Consider the following 22,109-nt stretch of genomic DNA (forward strand, 5'->3'; position numbering starts at 1 on the left):
CTCGGGGCACTAGGTCTTCAGCTCCGTCTTCGGGTCTTCAACTGGGTAACTCTCCCCGAGTGCTCTCGCGCGTCCCCCTTTATACCCCACCTGCGGACGTCGCTGCGAGCACCCACTTATTCGACCAATCGCTGGGCGCTGGCTACGATCCTCTTTTCCCACATCTCATCGTGCCTCACCACCCACGCTGCGCCGCCCCGTCATCTGTCACTCCCGGCGCGCGCGTCCACACCACGCCCACAACGCGTGCCCAACCCCGCACCCCGCGCCGCCCCGTGATCCATCACTGTCACAGTCGGCGCACGTCAATACCACCACTACATCTACAAGGGGAAGGGGGAGCGCAGTGACCTCGGGAGCTGGCGGCCGATCACCCTGCTGAACACCGATTATAAAATCCTGGCCAAGGTTATCGCGGCGCGACTGGGGAAGGTGGTGGGGGAGGTGGTGGGGTCTGACCAGAAGTGTGCGGTTCCAGGCAGGCGGATATCCGATAACCTCGTCCTGTTGAGGGAGGTGGTGGAAACCACTGTGGAGAGGGGTAACTCATTGGGATTACTCAGTTTAGTTTAGGAGAAGGCATTTGATAGCATCTCGCATGATTATTTGTTCGCGGTTTTGAGGCGAATGGGGGTGGGGAAACGGCTTATTGATTGGAACAGGTCCCTGTGGGGTGGGCTGGTAGGAACGAACAAATGAATGGCTATAATAAAATGAAATGGCCAAAAATGGCCACCAATAAGTGGATGGAAATGTAGACATAGTGGAACATAGGAAACAATAAAGTAGTAGTAACCGTTGTGGAAAAAATACTAGTATTGCACAAGTATGTACCTACGTGAGTGCAGCTTGGAGCAGACACAGTGAGTAGTAACAATCTGCACGATATGCAGCGCAGTCGTTTGGTGTGTACCACCCAGTGAAGTCGAGGGGGCCAAGAGGTGGGTGCAATCCCACAAGTGAAGCGGCATTCTGGACGCAATGTTTGGTGTTGAGGAGCAAAAATACCACAGTCGTGTCCGTTTGCTTGCAACGGGACACGGCACACAACGTTTTGGGCAGGCTGCAGCTGTCCAGCGTGATTTGCCAGGAGCACGGCCAGAAAGATGTTGGCAAATGTGACGAGTGGCATAGCGTTGTTTGGCTTTCCGTCTCGGCTCAACGAGTCAAGCAAAGTAACCCACGCGCCTGGACGTCCAGGTTTAACAAAGCAGAAGAGTTGCCATCCTTGCAAATAGGCATCAACCACAGGTGGCGAGTGAAAAGGTCACCAAACCCGTGCTGGCATCGAAGAGCACGTCGGTCGTTCTCCAAGATTTGACGTGGCCAATTCGTAGGATCCTGGGAATAGGTCGCATAAATGTCGGGTGAGATGACGGCGATAGTCTGGCGTTGGTCCTGAATAGCGCAGTGCATCAAAAGCTCGACAGCAGCACTCGTGAGCCAAGCTCCTGGAACCAATGAACGTTTAGTTTATTTGTACACAGGTACTCCAAAGTGCGTAGAGAGATGTGTTTGAAACGTCGATTTCCAGGGCGTCAACATCGACGATGTCGGGGTTTGCAACAGTGCGAGATGTTGCCATCCTTTGCTGATTGCTCTCGGTAGTCAAGTCACACTTGGGGTTTTCGAGCATGGAAACGTTGTAGCGCTGAGTAGGTTTTGGGGGTCGCGTTACATCTGTTCGAGCGCGCTTGACAGGACGCGTGATCGGCAGTTGTGCTTTGACACCTGTAGATGTCCGTTTGCCTTGAACACGTGCCATAGCTGCTTTTGGGCATCGCGGGTTTGCGAGTTCTGTTTGCATATTGTCCCTTGAATGCCAATACCCGTCCTCTGCGATGTCAATTCGCCACCGCGTCGCAAAAAGATTCGGTCGCAGTTTATGAAGATGTTTAGGTTGAAAACCGAGAGACAGCGGCATGCATCAAAGTTTCCGATGATTGCACCCGCGAGAACATTACGTAAAGAAGCTCGTAGGTCAATGATGCCGCGTTGGGACTGCTTTCCAGGTGGGCTATGACGCGCGGGCACGTGTCACCTTGAGCTTTCCATGCAGTGAGGGCGAAGGCCAAGGTACATGCATGGGCTCGATACTCGACTCGTAGGTTCTTGCCCATGCGGAGGGAATCTTTTGGGATCGCTGGATTAGTCCAATGGGGATATGCAGGACCGATTTGTCGCAAGAGAGGTTTAGGTGTGTTGGCCACGATCCAATGGACGTGCTTTGGACTTGAACTACAATGTAGTCCGGTGCGAAATGTAAGTCAATGACTTGCCCGTCTGTACGCGCTTTTATGGCACCAATAGCAGCGTGTTCGGTCTCGATGTCGACCCATGCCAGCGACACATATCGGCATTTTGTCCCATTTGCTATGCCATACTCGACGTTTACATTTTCGTTGCAAAGGATTTGACCCAGTGCATCGAACGCAAAGTAGTCAAAAAGCTCCGGATATGCGTCCTCGTTGTACAGCAACACCGCTAGAGCATTGGGTATTTCGAGCTTGAGCTGTCGACGCCAACGTAGCACTGGAGTATTGTTGGACGCCGCGAAGATAGCAGCCATTGCCCCGTTTATGACGCTCCGATCAGTGTTACTTGTCGTTAGGACCACCGAGTTCGTTGTCCATTCAACGCTTTGGGCCACCTCAACCCTCGTCAGTGCACGCGTAAGAGCTTGAAGCAATGGGTCCGTCATGGGCTTATAGGACGACATGTCTTTCGACCATCGCGATCCAACGGGGTAATTCTGAGGGAGTGCCCGAAAAAGCTCCAACAGCTTTTGATGACCCGGGTCTTTTGCAGCTCGCATTTGCTGGGTGATGTCGAAGACACGAAATTGGGCAAAAAGACTGCGAGCCCGGGCAAAGTTGCTGTTTGCGTTTCCGTACATGGCGCGATACAAATCTTGACCAGCTCCCGCCACCGGTAGCTGCAGAAAATCGCCACTGAGAAGGATAGAGATGCCGCCAAATGGCAACTCTCGGTCATAGATCGATCTGAGACGGGTGTCCATGAGAACGAGATAGTTAGCAGGAAACATGCTGACTTCGTCAATACACACTAGTGCGAGACGGTTGCCACCCAAAGACCTCGCAATAGCATCCATTTGCCGTCCCGCAGTCAAATTTGGCTGGTGCGCCTTGAAGACCATGTGGAATGTGCGTCCGTTGGGAAGCTTTATGGCCCCCGCGCCGGTCGGGCAGCAGTTGACCGGGACTTTGTTGTTATGCTCGTGCTCACGCTGCAAATGGTTGATGATGAACGACTTTCCAGTTCCACCACCGGCGTGCATGAGACACAGCTTCTGGCCGGCATCGTCCATGATGAATTTTACAATCGCGAGCTGCGCCTCGGTTAAAAAACTGCGGGCGACGGGTGGTGAAGCATGCAACGAGTTGGTATCCGCGGAAGGTCCATTCCCATCGAGCAATGAATCCGACCCCGTGGCAGTGGCATCCGAAATTGTCATGCTGTGGATTGATTTGCATATCACCAAAAGATCGGGGGCGGTGCTGGTGGCAGAATGATGGTCTTGGTACACGATAGAAGAATGCGGGACACATGAAGCTGCTGCATGTGGGCGCAAAGAGCTCAATGAGCCATGAAGGGCGAAGCAGTTGTCCCGCAGTGTCTTGTGCGCAGCATCCATTTTGTTGTCACCTGCCGAAGCTGCAGTTGTAAGTTCTTGAAGCTCTCTGTGGCTTATGCGACCCATTGCCTCTGCGTCGTCCGGTAGGATCTCACCAGAACCCACGGAGCAGTTGACTGTGCTCGAGTGACTAAGGTTTGCCCACCAATCGGTATTGCGCTCGCGCCAACGACTCGATGCGACTTCGTTGCGGCTGCTTCGATGGCCCTTGCTCATGTTTTGGATGTATCGCAGGAGCTGTCAATTTACAAGCGACGCAGTGCTGCAGTTCCAATCGTTGAAAAGCTGACATAGTCCATCGCTGCAATGATCCATAGTCCCAGCCATGTTATGGACCCCCCCATGGTGTGAGCAGAGCCATGACGTATTTGGCGAGCTCGTCCATGTCTTTGTACCACCGGAGCTGCGCTGAATCCTTGTCAGGCTTGTTTCCGGGAAATAGTGGTGGGTGGGATCCAGCTAGCATCGCTGTCTTCATTTTCGTCCGGATGACGCCGTCATAGTGATCAAAGAGCTTGTGGCCGCTGCCAAGAGGAAAGGTTCTGCGCGAAGGGCGCCCACGGCCAGAGTACTCTTTCCCAGGCTTCGTTTTCGGTACTAGCTCAACGATGCACTCGAACTCGAGCTGTGAAAAAGCTTGAAAGTGCTGGCCTCGGTGTGCGTACGACTCTGCTTGCGAAAGAAAAAATCGCTTTGTCCCCAATGACGTAAGCCGCAGTACCCCCACAGAAATCCGCGCTCTTCTCGTTGCAGTCAACTGATGCGATGAGCTCACCCAAGCACGCCTCGGCGTAAAGGTTGTCATTGCGCACCTCAGTCGACTGTGACGCATCGACTTGCACGTCGTCCTTTGCCTTGAGGCAATGAGCAATGTAGGCAACGTTCTCGTTGGCAAAGACGTATCGGAAAGACTCACTGGTGATGTGAGACGTGTGTCCCAAAAGTGCGTAGGCCATCAAGGGTAGAGACCATTGTGCGCCGCCCGAGAATGCTTTTCACAGTGCGAGTAGCCAAATGTTTGCCGGTCCGCCGTTTCGTACCAAGGCCTGCCGCAGTTCAGCTATTCCTTTTGTCATGTACGAAGCTTCGTATTCTTCGACAGCCTCGCCCGCGTCTTGGCCACTGATAATCGAGGAGTTGTTGTGGCACCCGAGCAGGTTGGTTGCGATGATGTTAGTTTCAACAAACATAGCGTCGTGCTCTGGATGGTGCAACTCCCAAACAATCGGTCCCCGTAAATGAGGCCGCAGCAGGACGCCATTGAGGTGGTTCAATGCCTGCTCGAGGAACTGAATCGTTGTGGCGTCAATTTCGCGGCCCTCGATGTCGCATCGGATGCCCTTGCTGATGTCTTCGTTTTTGTGCATCGTGAGAAGAAGAGGACGGCTAGGACGATCGTGCACTCCGTGTCCCATGCTCAGTCTGCACATATATTTGCCACGTTTTCCTTTCTCACACGTGAACCCATGGCTGTGCCATCCTGTGAGGATCGCTTTGCGCTCGGCGACTTCAACGAAGGCTTCATAGTCCCAGGCAGGAGGCACTGCAATTTCGGCAGCACGAGGTTTTGGGACCTCGTGTGCCTCAAACTCACGTAACCAGTCGTGGGTGGCCAAAGACACGTGCGTGCATGATGTGCTCGCAAGATACGCCGCGGCTGCGTCTTTCAGGTTGTCAGGCGTGGCTGCAAGCCGAGTGAGTAGCGAAGCTTCTAGGCAGGAGTATAGCGTCATGTGCCAATGCAAGCGGCCACCCAACTGTGGCTCCACAATGGCGTTGAAAGCCGAGACGACGCCATAAGCTCCACGCTCACGTTGTGTGTAGTTGCGACTGACGCGAGTTGTTGCTGTAGCAGGGCAACGGATAACGTCATGCAAAAGAACCTGCTGTTTTCGCAGGAAGGAAAGTGCGACCAGCATGGGATTCTGACCCGTCAGACGTAGTCGACCACCAGGACTGTTGGTCACATCATTGGGCAAGTCCGATCGAGAAGTTCCTTCTTGCTGCAATTTTTGAACCGATGCATTCCAGTGCTTGTCTCGCAAGATCGCCACGCGCAATGTTGTAAAATCCTCGAATTCGGGGGGTGCCAAAGTGATGAAATGGAGCCCAACGCCATAAATATAGCGCATAGACAGCAGTTTCGGACGCGTTGCGGCACGCTCAAATGGGCTGAAGGGGACAGTGGATCCCACCATCGAGAGAACTTTGCATATCTTGGCGTTCAGGACTTTCGCCTCCCGAGCAACGGGTTGTCTCGAGCCCGAGCAAGAGTCTCACGAAAGGATTCCAGATTTGCGAGGTCTCCGAGGCTTTCGAGCGTCTTTGAATTTTTCGTTCCAATAGAAGCCGCTTTGCGAATACAGGCGTGTCGTTGCTTTTGGTTGAACGCTGTAGAAATCCAAAGAGGATCCTCAAAGCGTCCATCGTAGAATCGGCCTAGGTGCCGATGAAAGCTCACGGTCATTGGTCCTTTGGGCACACCTTTGCCCAGCATGAAGAGCGTGGGAAATGCCCCCATCAATATCTCGTCGTTTTCGTCCCACTCCACAAGCGGTGTTCCGCGCCGCAATACGGCCACAACAGGCCTGATCTTTTCGCGGGGAGGTTTCGTAGATAGGGCGTCGTCGGGCTGCACGATTTGCACCAAAGCATCCAGCGCCAGATTTCCAAGAGGTACGAGGGTTTGGGTCTGCAAAACAGCAGAGTGTACTAGTACGACTGGTGCCTTGTCGTCGAGGACGGGTGTCGCTTCATCTTCGCGGTCCAGCTCGTTGCTCATGTCGGCCACACCCTTTTCGTCGTAAGCAATTGCCTCATCTTCGATTAGTGCCCCGAGTTCCATCAGCTTCGACTGCGTTGATGTCGAGTTGTCCACAGTGACATCCACAAACGATGGGTGCTGCAGCTGTTTCCAAACCCGAAGCCACGCGTAAGCCCCGTGGACATCGATATCGTACAAAGCACGAAACTTGCCACAGATTTTGCGCCACTGATCACTAGGGCCAAGGAATGTGATGTGTGGACAGCGCTTGACGTCAACAACAGGAAGCGTTTTCGCGACTTCAACTGGACCGTCACTTGGAAAGTAAATACTACGTCCCGTCGAGTGATGTGGGCACACCAAAACGTTTATGTTAAAGTTGCGCACAGGCACAACTGCGCTCAAAGTCGTCGCATTGAGGTGCGGCATCGCCGATTGGTGGCCGTAGTCATGTCCGGAAGCAATGCTGTACTCATGAGACAATGGGTTGGCAGCGCATGTCGTGCACAGAGTGATCGCATGAATGTCATAAACCAAGTCGGGGTTCAAGTGGTAGCAGCGTCGATTTCACCGCAGAACGGAAACATGCGCAGAAACAACATTCCCTGGCATGCTGTCGAGTTGCTGCATCTGCTGCAATGTCAAATGGAACGCGTCATGCAGCCCCACGATATCGAGCTGGACAGGCGCGTTCTCGCCAGGAAAGATAATTTTGTTGCAAGAGGCACACACGGCAATGGCGCCTGATGGATCATGAGTGGCCGCACTCTTTTGACAACGCATGGCGTCATCCTTGGACACAGGTGCACCAATAGTTGAAGTAATACGCTCGCATGTTGCGCCAGACTGGTCGCCAAATAACGTTTCGTCGAACACGTGGCCGTTCGGGTCGGCGGAGCAAAAATGAAAGTAGGCCAGACCCAAATTCGGGTGCTTTGTGTAATTCTGACCTTGAGCAAGGACATCGATGTCAGCCTGATCGATCGTTGTTTTTTCGACAATAGTCGATGCGAGCTTCATCAGCCGCTCATCCCCGGCACTGCGTATCGCCTGGGTTTGAATGGTGCGAGACATGTCACGTTTGGAGGTGTTCTGTTGTTTTTTGATGTACTTTCTGGTCACCGAAAGGCCTTTCCTAGCGCCGCGACGCTTAGCCGTGTTGTCCTGTCGTTTTGCGTCCCTTATCTTCTCATCCGACTGGGCTACTCGGGCGGCGTTGCGGGCCTCGGTATTGGCCTGCCGCTGCATGGCTTCTGCCTCCTTCGTCAAGACAGCTCGGCCGTCGTTGCGGGCCTCGGTATTGGCCTGCCGCTGCATGGCTTCTGCCTTCTTCATCTTGACAGCTCGGCCGGCGTTGCGGGCCTCGGTATTGGCCTGCCGCTGCATGGCTTCTGCCTCCTTTGTCAAGACAGCTCGGCCGGCGTTGCGGGCTTCGGTATTGGCCTGCCGCTGCATGGCTTCTGCCTCCTTGGTCAAGACAGCTCGGCCGGCGGCGCGGGCGGCTGTATTGGCCTGCCGCTGCTTGCTTTTTGCCTCCTCCGTCAAGACGGCTCGGACGGTGTCGCGGGCGGCGGTATTGGCCTGCCGCTGCTTGCTTTTTGCCTCCTCCGTCAAGACGGCTCGACCGGTGTTGCGGGCCTCGGTATTGGCCTGCCGCTGCATGGCTTCTGCCTCCTTCGTCAAGACAGCTCGGGTGGCGGCGTGGGCGGCGGTATTGGCCTGCCACTGCTTGGATTTTGCCTCCTCCGTCAAGACGGCTCGGGCGGCGTTGCGGGCCTCAGTATTGCCCTGCCGCTGCATGGCTTCTGCCTCCTTCGTGCAGACAGCTCGGCCGGCGTTGCGGGCCTCGGTATTGGCCTGCCGCTGCATGGCTTCTGCCTCCTTCGTCATAACACCCAATTCGGACATCGGACGGACGGACGGACAGTATAAGATATTCATAATCAACGATTTTTGGGTTTAGATCGCGTTATTTATAAATGTGTCGTAACCCTCCACCACCCGACACGGCCAATCAGTAAAAAAAGTGTCACGTTGACAAAAGACAAATAGTTCACTGCTTTAGCCCACCGGTGTGTTGAAGCGTGAAACCACAACATTTACAATTTGAGTACGACGTTTCGCTGGTAATTGCATCCAGCATCATCGGGCAATTCGCCAGAATGGTGAGGCTCTGCTGTGTCTCCCGTTCTTATATAGAGCAGCAGCAGGGTGACGTCATCATTAACTCATTAACTCATCAGGTGCAAAGATTTGAGGGGGGGGGGTTATTGTCATTATATACTTGATTAGTAATAAGGCTATTGTTACGATGCGAGTTGTAGATTAGTAATCATTTGGAATGTGTTCTATTGTGATTATGCTACATTAATAATCAGTTAGTGCTTGTTTCCCTTATAAGGAATTGTAATGCATCTTATTTAATAATACGCTTCCAGGCCGCACTAAGCCTGTAGCTGTCTGAGCGATTAAAGTTATTTCTGTTTCTCTCAATCTCAATGGATTCTCTAATTAGTCTTTGCCAGTAGTAACTAGTTTTACACAACACTTCAACGTTGTCAAAATCAATTGAGTGTCCCTGTTGGCAAGCATGTTCTGCCACTGCCGACAGTTGTGTTTGCGATAGTTTAATATTTCTCTGGTGTTCTTTTAGTCTTACACTAACGTTACGCCCTGTCTGTCCAATATAGCATCTGCCACATACACAATTAATCCGATATACACCTTCTGTTGATAATTTAGGTAATTCGTCTTTAGTGCACGTTACTAGTTGTTGAATTTTGTGTACTGTACCAAATCTTACTGTAATGTTTTGCTTTTGCAAAACACGGGCTAATTTGTCAGTTACTCCTGAGATAAATGGTATTTTTATTGTTTTAATAATCTGATCGCTTTCAGCAGTGTTGCTTTGCGATCGTGATTTGGCATTTAGTGCTCTGTTAATTTGAGCATTATTGTAGCCATTCTGTCTTAGTGCTTCTTTAACATGTTTAATCTCTCTCACTAGACTTTCATCATCTGACACTGTTTTAGCCCGATGTATGAGCGTCTTGATTAGAGAGGATTTCTGAGCTGGGTGATGATGCGATTTCGCATTCAGATAGGCATCAGTGTGCGTTTGCTTTCTGTAAACGCTGTGTGTTATTTTACCATTTAGGCCATGCCCAAGTAAAATATCCAGGAACGGGAGTGTGTTATTCACCTCCATTTCCATGGTGAACTGAATGGCCGGGTTTTGTGCATTGAGATGATTTAGAAAATCGTTAAGTGTATCTTTACCATGTGGCCAGACAACCAAAGTGTCATCCACATATCTAAACCAAAAGGATGGTTTTAATGTGCTCGAGGCAAGTGCTCTGGTTTCAAAGTTTTCCATGTACAAATTTGCTATAGCAGGAGATAAAGGAGAGCCCATTGCTGCTCCCTCCCTTTGTTTAAAGAATTCACCTCTCCATAAGAAGTAAGTGTTATTTAAACAATGGTCAGCGAGTTTCGGAATATCTTTTGGTAAATCTGTATTCTTTACCAGTGTATCAAGTAATTTAAGCGACTCGCTCACTGGAACCTTAGTGAATAGCGAAATCACATCAAAACTCACCAAAATATCATTAGGGTTAAGTTTAATATCTTTGATCATATTCACAAGATGCTCTGAATTTCTTATGAATGATGATGTCCTACCGATGTAGGGCTGTATTTGTTTAGTTACATATTTTGCTAATTTATATGTGGCAGAGCCAATTGTACTGACTATGGGTCGTAAAGGGATGCCGATTTTATGGAACTAAACAAATACAGCCCTACATCGGTAGGACATCATCATTCATAAGAAATTCAGAGCATCTTGTGAATATGATCAAATATATTAAACTTAACCCTAATGATATTTTGGTGAGTTTTGATGTGATTTCGCTATTCACTAAGGTTCCAGTGAGCGAGTCGCTTAAATTACTTGATACACTGGTAAAGAATACAGATTTACCAAAAGATATTCCGAAACTCGCTGACCATTGTTTAAATAACACTTACTTCTTATGGAGAGGTGAATTCTTTAAACAAAGGGAGGGAGCAGCAATGGGCTCTCCTTTATCTCCTGCTATAGCAAATTTGTACATGGACAACTTTGAAACCAGAGCACTTGCCTCGAGCACATTAAAACCATCCTTTTGGTTTAGATATGTGGATGACACTTTGGTTGTCTGGCCACATGGTAAAGATACACTTAACGATTTTCTAAATCATCTCAATGCACAAAACCCGGCCATTCAGTTCACCATGGAAATGGAGGTGAATAACACACTCCCGTTCCTGGATATTTTACTTGGGCATGGCCTAAATGGTAAAATAACACACAGCGTTTACAGAAAGCAAACACACACTGATGCCTATCTGAATGCGAAATCGCATCATCACCCAGCTCAGAAATCCTCTCTAATCAAGACGCTCATACATCGGGCTAAAACAGTGTCAGATGATGAAAGTCTAGTGAGAGAGATTAAACATGTTAAAGAAGCACTAAGACAGAATGGCTACAATAATGCTCAAATTAACAGAGCACTAAATGCCAAATCACGATCGCAAAGCAACACTGCTGAAAGCGATCAGATTATTAAAACAATAAAAATACCATTTATCTCAGGAGTAACTGACAAATTAGCCCGTGTTTTGCAAAAGCAAAACATTACAGTAAGATTTGGTACAGTACACAAAATTCAACAACTAGTAACGTGCACTAAAGACGAATTACCTAAATTATCAACAGAAGGTGTATATCGGATTAATTGTGTATGTGGCAGATGCTATATTGGACAGACAGGGCATAACGTTAGTGTAAGACTAAAAGAACACCAGAGAAATATTAAACTATCGCAAACACAACTGTCGGCAGTGGCAGAACATGCTTGCCAACAGGGACACTCAATTGATTTTGACAACGTTGAAGTGTTGTGTAAAACTAGTTACTACTGGCAAAGACTAATTAGAGAATCCATTGAGATTGAGAGAAACAGAAATAACTTTAATCGCTCAGACAGCTACAGGCTTAGTGCGGCCTGGAAGCGTATTATTAAATAAGATGCATTACAATTCCTTATAAAGGAAACAAGCACTAACTGATTATTAATGTAGCATAATCACAATAGAACACATTCCAAATGATTACTAATCTACAACTCGCATCGTAACAATAGCCTTATTACTAATCAAGTATATAATGACAATAACCCCCCCCCTCAAATCTTTGCACCTGATGAGTTAATGAGTTAATGATGACGTCACCCTGCTGCTGCTCTATATAAGAACGGGAGACACAGCAGAGCCTCACCATTCTGGCGAATTGCCCGATGATGCTGGATGCAATTACCAGCGAAACGTCGTACTCAAATTGTAAATGTTGTGGTTTCACGCTTCAACACACCGGTGGGCTAAAGCAGTGAACTATTTGTCTTTTGTCAACGTGACACTTTTTTTACTGATTGGCCGTGTCGGGTGGTGGAGGGTTACGACACATTCATAAATAACGCGATCTAAACCCAAAAATCGTTGATTATGAACAATATTGGTCGCGAAAGCCTACGTGTTAAACTGAGTATAAGATATTGTAGGCTGGTTAACTCAGTATTATTTCTTCTATGTAGGTGACTTTACCGAAATAACCAAAGAATATTAACATAATGTTATGACACTTGTTTAGCCAGGAAAGCCTCAGAGTGTTAAGGATTTTGTAGGGTCCTGCCAAGTGTTTGCAGTAGGGGGCGATGTTGCTACACCTAATGGGACATCGGACGGACGGAATAATCTATTGTAGGCTGGTTCACTTCGTTCCTACCAGTATTAATTTCCCGCGAAAAGTTAAGCGGTGAGGTTGTGGTGTGACGTAACCGCAGTGAGGCGCGCGCTCATTGGTCGTTGGGTCTCCTAGCAACGGTCGGTGGCTTGCGAGATATTTTATTATATCAGAAATTTTAACAATTTTCCCTCAGTGCGTGAATTACACGCAGCTATTGTTTTAGTAACGCTAAATTCGCATTCAAATAAATTGTATGTCCCCAGTAATTCATTCTTAGGACAACCAACCACGCATCCAATGGCAGTGCGACTGAACCGCCCCCCCCCCACCCCCAGCAAGACGCCTCGCGATTGGTCCGCTGGACTCCACGTGCTTGTTTCATCCGACAAATCACGACACGCGCGGGAACCGATCACGCGGTTTACGATTGGTTAACGCACCCCTCGCGTGACGTATTTCTACTTCCTTTCAGCTCTGCCCCTCCCACAATCTGCCCCCATGGTATTGACCTCTTGGGGTAAGCCACGGCCCTATCACTATTACCAGGTCCGTCGAGGCGACAGAGTCTGAATGACTCTGTCGCCTCGACGGACCTGGTTTTCACCTGAGGACGGCTGCTTGCGTTGTGGCCGAAACGTCGTGAGAATAATTTTATTATGTTTTATTTTTATTATTTTATTACTTCCCTTTTACGTGACTTTACCGAAAGAACCAAGAAGATGAATGTAACATTGTTAAACATTAACTCCCTTTCACACACGCGGGGGTACAATACAAAGGGAGAGTTTGAGGCCTAGTTATAGGCTTTAGGCCGAGCTGTAGGCTTTAGGCCGCTGTGAGTTGGCTTTTAATTAAAACATATAAATTAAAAATTATCTCAGGGAATTATAAGGTAATGTTACACTTGTTTAGCCAGGAAAGCCTCACTGAGTCTAAAGGTTTTTGTAGGGTCATGCCAAGTGTTTGCAGTAGGGGGTGATGTTGCTACACCTAATCGGACGGACGGACGGACGGACGGACGATATAATCTATTGTTGGCTGGTTCACTTCGTTCCTACCAGTATAAGGAAACTATATCATAAGCTCACAGGTAGCCTGCTAATAAATGGAGTCCTCTCGGAAGGGTTTCCAATGGGGGTCCGGTGTGTGGCAGGGGTGTCCGATGTCGCCTGTGTTATTCATAATGTGCATGGAACCTTTTGCCCAGGCTGTCAGGGGAAGCCGGCTGATTAGAGGGGTGAGCATGCCAGGGTGTACGGAACCAGCAAAAATTGCAATGTATATGGATGATGTTGTCATTTTCTGTGGGGATGTTGCTTTGGTATGGGAGGCCCTAGGACTCGCGGATAGATTATTTTTGGCTGCAGGATTAAAGGTGAACGTAAGCAAAAGTGAGTTGCTGATATTCGGTGACCCCTGGTTATTTGAGGGCCGCCCGCCAGGTATAACAGTCCTGGTGGAGGGGATCAAAATCTTAGGAGTCACGTTCTATAGGGAGGACTCTGCGACTAAGAATTGGAGGGGAAAAGAGTGCATGGTGAGGGGCAGGCTGGCTGGTTGGGCAGACAGGTGCCTTTCAATGGAAGGTAGAATGTTGGTCTTGAGGGTGGAAATCCTCCCGGTACTTATCTACCTGGCCTACCTGTTCCCGCCGGGGGCGCAAATGGCAAAAAGGTTGGAGCGCCTGTTCTTCAAGTTCATCTGGGGGGGAGGGATGGACCGAGTGAAAAGAGAAACAATGTACAAACTTGCCGAAAACGGTGGGAGGGGGGCCCCGAATGTCGCGTGCATCCTCGACACGATTTTTGTCTGTAATACGCTGCGACTATATTTCTCCAATGGGCTCCAGGTGAAAGCCTCGTATTATGTACTGTACAGACTGGCGTGGCTCCTGAGGCGGCTAAGCATGGCGTCGTTGCCGCGCGGCACCCCCCTGGCTTGGCCTCAGGGGTGGTTGTGCACCGCGGTAAATGAATACATCACTAAGTACGACCCGGACCGGACACGGGGGTCGTGGGTTCCCAGTGAAGTCCTGGCGGAAATGTCGAAACAGGAGATCTCTACAGAGGTGCCAGGTGCTCGGGGCACCCGGCCCCGACAAATTTGGAAAAATGTAACATCGGCAGCCCTGACGAAAAGGCAGCGGGACTTATCCTGGCTGGCTGCATGGGACAGGCTGGAGTGCAGGCTATTTATGTGTTCCCGCAGATTGGCCCGCTCTCCTGATTGCCCGAGAGGCTGCAGCCTGGGAGAGAGCGCTGCTCATGCCCTCGTACAGTGCCCGTTTGCCCAGGAGGTGTGGGAGTTAAGTCGACCCCTGCTGTCCCATTTTTGCCCCGTAAAGGCCACAGCGCCTAATATAATTTGGGGGATGTTCAGGCAGAAGGCGGGTGAGGTCTGGGCTCAGGCATGGGGCGTGATAGGTGCCGTAAAAGAGGCCCTGTGGACGGCGCGCCAGAAGCTGATTAAGGGCGTCTATATGTCGCCTCCCGAGGTATACCGACTAGCCAGGGGGCTGTTAGAAAGGGTGGTGGAGGTGGAGCGGGCGACAATGGGCAGAGTGGCCACAAACGCGAAATGGAGATGGCCGCCACCTCCGGGTGGCATAGGCTGAATTGTGCTGGTTGAGAATGCCCCCCGCCGTGGAGGATGGGTGAATGAATGTATCCTCCCTTGCGACGCTGAGCACCTTTTTTTGCCTTTTTGCTTAAAGGGTGCGTAGGATGGGGAGTTTTATCGCGACGTATTCTTTGCATCCGTAAGGGCGCCGGTTGTTACAAGAACCCCCTGTTTTTCGGGTTAAGGTCACGCGGTCTCCTGTTTTTTTCATGTTATTTTTGGCTGTTCAAGGTAATGGTCTACCAATGATTGAAAAATGAAGGAATTTTAAACAGCCCTGGGCTCTTGCGGTGTGTAGGATGGGAAGTTATATCGCCTCGTACCCTGGGCTACTGCAGTAAGGGCACTGTTTGTTACAAAAAGATCCCGTGTTTCGGGTTGTTTTTTCCAGTTGTTCCCTGTTCCTTTTTGGCTGTTCAAGGAAGCGACCTTCCCGTGATTGAGAAATGAATAAAACATTTAAATAGCAACTATCCTGGCATGTCAGGGGAGACACCAGGAGCACCTAGGTGATCTTTCCAGCCCGTCCGGACCGCAAGCTGCTATCGCCACGGCGATCACCCGCGAGACTTGGCTACCAGCTCCGAGGCCTGCGAGGGCCCTGGCCGTGAGGCCAGGCATGACCACGCTGCCAAGAGGCTGGGACTGCTGGAGCGTCGAGACGGAAATCGCAGCGGACGAGGAGGGGAAATGGCGAGAGTCGGAGGCCACGGGTGCCACCCGAGTTGCTGAGGGAGACCGGGACGACCGAGCCGCCCAGCTTGCGGTCGCAGCAGACGAAAAGGAGGCAGGGCGGGCGTCAAGAGCAATGGACGCCACCTGCACTGCTGAGGGAGCCCTGGACGACCGAGTCGACCAGACGGCGATTGCAGGAGGCAAGACGAAGACGCGGAGAGAGTAGAGGGCCACCGACACCACCTGTGGCGCCGGGGCGGACTGGGGCAACCAGGCTGACCTGCCGGCGGCAGGGGGAGGTGAGGGGGAGGCACGGCAGAGGGAGCGGGTGGCGGAAATGGAGGGGAGAGTGGGAGCTGATGGGGTGGGTGAGGGGGGCCGAGGAGGAAGAGGTATGGTGCCGGGGGGCAGAGGGGCGGGTGCCCCCAAGCGGAGGGTGGGGGACGAGGCCAGGGAGATGCCAGCAACCCTGGGGCAGTGGGAGGCCCGGGGGGAGAAGGTGGCAGTGGACGCTGGACCGGTGGGGGCTGGGAGGCCCCGGGAACGAGCGGGGGGATGGCGAGGCGGGGCAGGGGCGAGCCTAACACCACCTCACGTCAGACGACATAACTGTATCAGAGTGGCGATTTGAAGGACGAGGTGGCAGAGGAGGTGACCATCGACCGGGCGACCTTTGTACGGTCAATAGTGATGGGCTTGTTACAAATAGAGCCAACAGACCTGTACTGCTTTATAACCCTGCCGGGAGGGAGGGCTTTTGATGTCAGCTTCAACTCAAGCCCCCTGCTACAGAGATTCTTGACCCGCTTCGAGGAGAAGGCGGAGGAGAAGCCACTGGCATCAATGAAGTTGCAGCTGCTATCGGAGCTGGATACGAAGGTGGTGACTGTCTTCCTATATAATGAAGCTCTACATGACCATGATGTGGAGGTCTGGCTGAGACAGCATTGCTCGGTACTGTCGGGCTGTAAGAAGGTGAGGGATTTGGTGGGGATATGGACAGGGGCTAGACAATGGAGGATGCGGCTGAAGACAGAGGGGGGGGGGGGGGTGCCTGAGACACATCCCGAGTGCCCTGAATATAGGAGGCAACCGGGGATATGTTGTGTATGCGGGACAGCCCAAACTGTGTAGGAGGTGTGGGGGACGCGGACACCTGGCCGCAGCATGCAAGGCGAGGGTCTGCTATAGATGCAAGGCACTGGACCACGAGGTGGAAGAGTGCAGTGTCCCGGCACAATGTAATCTCTGCGGTAGCCGAGAACATCTATACAGAAACTGTCCGGAATCGTATGCCAACAGGGTTAGGGCGTATGGGGGGGGGCGGGACCAGATTGGGGCCGGATAGGGAATTGGAGAGGGAGGAGCGAGTGGAGGTGGCCGAGCAGCGGCCACCGGCGACGGGCGGAGTGGGAGAAGGGGAGAGGCCCGCGGAAAGAGCAGAATCGACATCGAGTGAGCAGGAGCGGGGGCTGGCGGGGGAGGGGAGCGACGGCATGGGCAGCATCTCCGAGACGACTGTGGAAGACTGGGCGGAGGTGGTGGAGGAAGATGAAGGAAAGGGGAACGACAGCAGGAGGAAGGCGGTAGCGAGACATGGGAGGGACCAACCGGAAGGAAAAGGAAGCTACAGAGAGCCCCAAAAAGAGTCGCCCCTTCAGGCAGCACTGAACCCTCGGACTCCTCGCCAGACACAGAGGCCTCGAGGGAGGGGATGGAGGAAATGGTGGGGAGCCGGCGCAGGGGGAAACCCTTGAGAGCAAGGGGCAAGATGAAACTGCGGGAGCTGGCGAACGAAAACTGTTACGGAGGGCAAGCGGAGAGGGCGGAGTCTGACTGAGACACATCCCGACATGGAACTTACCGTGGCGTCCGTGAATGTGAGAAGTTTGAAGGGAAAGGGGAGGAGAGGAGCGATAATGCAACTGCTGCAGGATACCAAGTGGGAGGTGGTCTTCCTCCAAGAATGTCCCCTACCATATACCCTGGGCCGGGAGGAGCTGTTGGAGGGCTGGGACGGCTACTACTTTTGGTCGGGGAGCAATGTAAACCAATGCACGGGGGTGGTTACCCTCCTAGGCAGGAGGGGTATACAAATAGTGGGGTCCCAAGAGGTGATCCCGGGCCGTCTCCATTATGTGGACGTGTCTTATGTTTTTGACATGTCCAAGTTACCGAAGATTGTGAAATTTTAAATTATTTTTCATAACTGGTAAAAGAATACATATTGATTCATAATTATTTCGCTCTTCTTTCGAACTATTTTAGATGCTATTGGGAATATACCTTCGAAGTTATAGGTTTAATATGTGTGTGAGGTTTATGAATTAGATCTGCCACAACTACAAGTATAAATGCAGGCAATTCGTCATCTCCAGTGGACGATGACGTCTAAATTGATGCTAGTTTATGCAATACAGTTCAGATATGGGACTAAACGAGAAATATGGACGATGACTATCAATAAATATTTTTAGGGTTGGTGTGTGAACAGGAAGAAGTGATGTGAACAGTGGTGTATAAGGATATATTTTAATCTGGTGTATTTTGCCAAGGACATGTCCAGCTCATCCAAAATGAGAATTAAATCCATTGACAATGTCTTATTTTGTGAAAAGTAATTTCCATCTAATAAGGTTTTTTTACACGCTTTTATTTAACTCACTTCGTCTGTTGTATCCTCAAAAAAGAAATATTGTAACTCAATTTTTACACACTTCCCAATGTGCTATCGACTGCAAACTTCGTATAGGTATGTCATACTGATGACAACACGAAATTCTATCATAAAAAATCCAAAACATATATTTTAAAACTTTTTATACGCTTTTATTTAACTTACTGTATGTGTTGTATCCAAAAATCTTGTAACTCAATTTCAACCGTATCCCCAATGTCGTATCGACTGCAAACTCTGTATAGCTATCATACTGATGACAATACTATATGCTATCATTAAAAAAAATATTAACTATCTTTTTCACGCCTCTAATTGTCCATGATTGCGGCTCCAATTGTCCACGCTCAACTGACGTTGCCTGTAAATCACCACGGTCCCTTATGTCACGGCAAGCCTTGGAAAGCCACGCCGAGGGGCAGGGGTTGTGGGAGGGGAGGGGCGAATGGGGAAGGGGGCAGGGGCAGCTCAGACAGTACATTTCATTAAAGCGTGTTTTAAAAAAAAAACGTATTTTTTATATTTTATGGAAGAATAATTAGCTTTTCTTTGTTTCCAACTAAGTTGAACGTTTTACAGAAGTTTTGTTGAAGTTTTAATTTGTGAATTTAGAATAGTTTGGTGGTAGTAAGAAAAATGTAGTGTTTCTTACTTGGCGATTTCATCCATTTATTATTGTTGTATAGTTAATACAATCAGAGAGGTTATTTGTTTTTTTGCATTATTATAGGCTATATCTCTAGTTTTAATTAATGCTATAAACTAAGGTGAGTTAGTTAAAGAGGCAGCGCTGATAGAAATCCAGTGAAGTTGTTAAAGGAGAGAGGAGCAATGAGTGGTGAAAGGGAGGTTAAAGATGGTAGAGGGGCAGGGGCATATGCAGGGAGACCAACTAGGAACGAATTGCAATAATCCAGACAAATAAAGACGAGGAAGTGCACAATAAATTTGGCAGCGGTGATTGTGATCAGGGGGCAAAAAATGTTTTATATTGAAAAGATGAAAGCAGCACGTGCGTTTGATGTTGGCGATGTGGGAAGTGAAGGAAAATGAGAAATCAAATGTGATGTTAAGAATTTGGATGGAAGCGACCAGAGTTAGGGGTTAAGGGAAATGACATTGTGTCATTCATGCTTGGATGGCCATTAGGCAGGATGAGATGTGGTCGGAAAGGTCAGGGGTAAAATCCTTAAAGGAAAATAATATTTGATGTCGTCGGCAAATATGTGATACCAGAGATTGAAAGAACAAAGGATGCGCTAAAGAGGGGACATGGAGAGGGAGAATAGAAGAGGAGGACCAACAACAGAACCCTGGGGGATGCCAACCATGATGGGGGAGGGGGAGGAAGAAGAATAGTTAAAGGAGATAGTGGATGAATGAGAAATTAGGTAAGAGCGGAGCCAATGAAGTAGGATGCCAGAGATACTGAGGTTAGATAGAGTCGATAAGAGGAGAAAGTGATCAAGGGTGTAAAAAGCCACAGACAGATCAAGCAAAATTAGGACAGATGAAAGGCCCGAGTGGCGTGAGTTAGCAAAGTAGTTGTGCACGTGGAGGAGAGCGGTTTCGGTGGAATGGAGCGGACAGAAACCAGACTGGTGGAGGGGATAGAAAGAGAAGAGATGTAGGAAGTGCGTCGGGTGTGAACTACGCGTTTGAGGAGTTTAGATAAGTAAGAAAGCAGGGAAACAGGGCGATCGTGTGCATGGATGGAAGGATCTAGTGAAGGTTTTTTGAGAATGGGTAGAATGAGCGCGGTGTTGAAAGAGTTAGGGAAGAATCAAGATTAGAGAGAACAGTTGAAGATATATAGGAGGAACGGGAGGATGTTAGACATGACAGATAGAAGCAAGGGAAGTGGAAGGGGATCAAGGGAGGAAAAGGTTGGGGTCAATTTTGGAGATGATGTTTGACAGCTCCAGGAGGGATGCAGGGGAAAATATATTTAAAGTAGATTACTAATTTGAGGGAGGAGAAAGGCAGGTAGGTATGATGCTGGCACGAAGGGAAGTCTTGAGGAGGGTAGAACGAATTTGAGAAATCTCCAATAAATATTTGCAGAACGCTAGTGGGGGGGGGGGGGCAGAATAAGAAATAGCAGTTGACGTAGCTGAGAGCAGGGTGCACATAAAGGGAAAAAATTAGGGATAGAAAATTGGATTGGCGAGCAGTCTCCAGTGCGGAATTGAAATATGAAAGTATGGAAATGTAAGTAATCAGCCACAATGGCTGCTCACATTCAAGATGGCGCCGCATTAGCTGGCTGCCGTCCGAAAGCTTCAGCATCACGTCTTCTCCTTCCAATCGAATTTAGTTATCCAGTCCCCCCTTCCCTTTTCTAATCACCGCTCCCCAGTATTTATTTACCTGTTTAATTTTCATCTGTTTATTAATCTATTTTGTTATTTTCTCGGACGCATGGAGCTGCTGGCCTCGGCGTCCGGGCATGGAGTCTGTACAGGCCAGGGTGCTTTTCCATGACTTCTCATGTCTTTTGTCAGCCTGCAGCCTCTGCACTGCCAGCGTCCACCTCTGGCCAGGTGTGGTCGGCGTCCCTGGGCAAATCGGGCGTGGCCCGACCGTCCATGGATCCGGGTTTCTACTGCCTCTGTTGGCAAATTGCGACCCCTACTGCTGCATCGCTGCCACTACGTGCGCCCCCAGTGCTGCCTCCAGTGCACTGTTGAAATGGCAGCTCATCCCATGTTTGTGGCCTTCTTCCTCAACAGGGGTTGCTCCTCAATTCGCCATCTCCTCACGGCTGCCTCCGGGGCCAACTGCCTGGGTTGGATTGCGCAAGCATCCAACCCACTATACACGAGCTGTTTGCCAGGAGGACTTCACAAGCTGACGCTGCACAGTCGGAACAGTAGCCATCGGCAATGTGTCACCGGCCCTTGATGCTGTGGCTCACACTCCTGTCGATGGGGCAGTGTTTCCCCTGGTGTGGTTCTTGACTGTTCAGCCCCGGGCTTCTGGTGCAGACACCACTCACTGGGCACCTCACGCAGGTGCTGCTACCTGGTCCATCTGTGTACTGCCATTACCAGCGTCGCCTCCTTGTCCATCTCTTCAACTTTGGCATCGTCCACCTGTTCCTTCACCATCATCGCTTCTACAACGAGTGCTGCTTCTGGTCAGCATCTACCCAAATCCTGGCCCACCCAACAGCATGACCCATGCCTCAAGGGCATACCTGCTGTCCTGCCATGCTGCATCTGTCCATGGTCTCCAACTGTACTGATCTATACTCGCGACTCTGTTTGTCCTCCATCTACTCTATGCCCTCCATTGGCGCCATGCTTGTCGCAGTGGCAGGGGACGCACCAACATCTGACAGATCGTTCAGGGTCAACCGCCATTACTTCGTCCACTCAGACTGACATCTGGGTTACCAGCCATCCTCCTGGGTCTCCTCAACTCTCGCTCCATCAATTACAATTCCACCCTCATCCATGACACCATCTTGGACCATAGCCTAGACCTTCTCATCACCGAGACTTGGTTCAGGCCCGACGATACTCCTGCAGTTACAGCTGAAGTCACGCCCTATGGCTACAAGGATCTCTACCTTCCCCGTGCAAATCACCATCGCGGTGGAGGCCTTGCAGTCGTCTATGCTAAAAACCTCAGTCTTAAACCGCTTTCATTACCAGATATTCCTTCCTACTTTGAGATGCAGTCTATGTTACTTGTCACCCAGGCTTCCACTTTCATCCTGATCATTATTTACCACCCTCCTGATGGAATAATCACCAACTTCCTTATCGACTTGTAGTGTGTGTCTCACGAGGCACACACAGAAGTCTGGAGGCATCACGATTTATGAACAACTGAACCAGGCTACGGGTTAACAATACTCGAGGTTACTCTAGACCCCTAAAGGGGTCTGTGTTCCGGACGACCGACCCTCTCAGACCCCCGAAGC

The sequence above is a fragment of the Lampetra fluviatilis genome, chromosome 58, assembly GCF_964198595.1.
Source record: "Lampetra fluviatilis chromosome 58, kcLamFluv1.1, whole genome shotgun sequence".
Lineage (NCBI taxonomy): Eukaryota > Metazoa > Chordata > Hyperoartia > Petromyzontiformes > Petromyzontidae > Lampetra > Lampetra fluviatilis.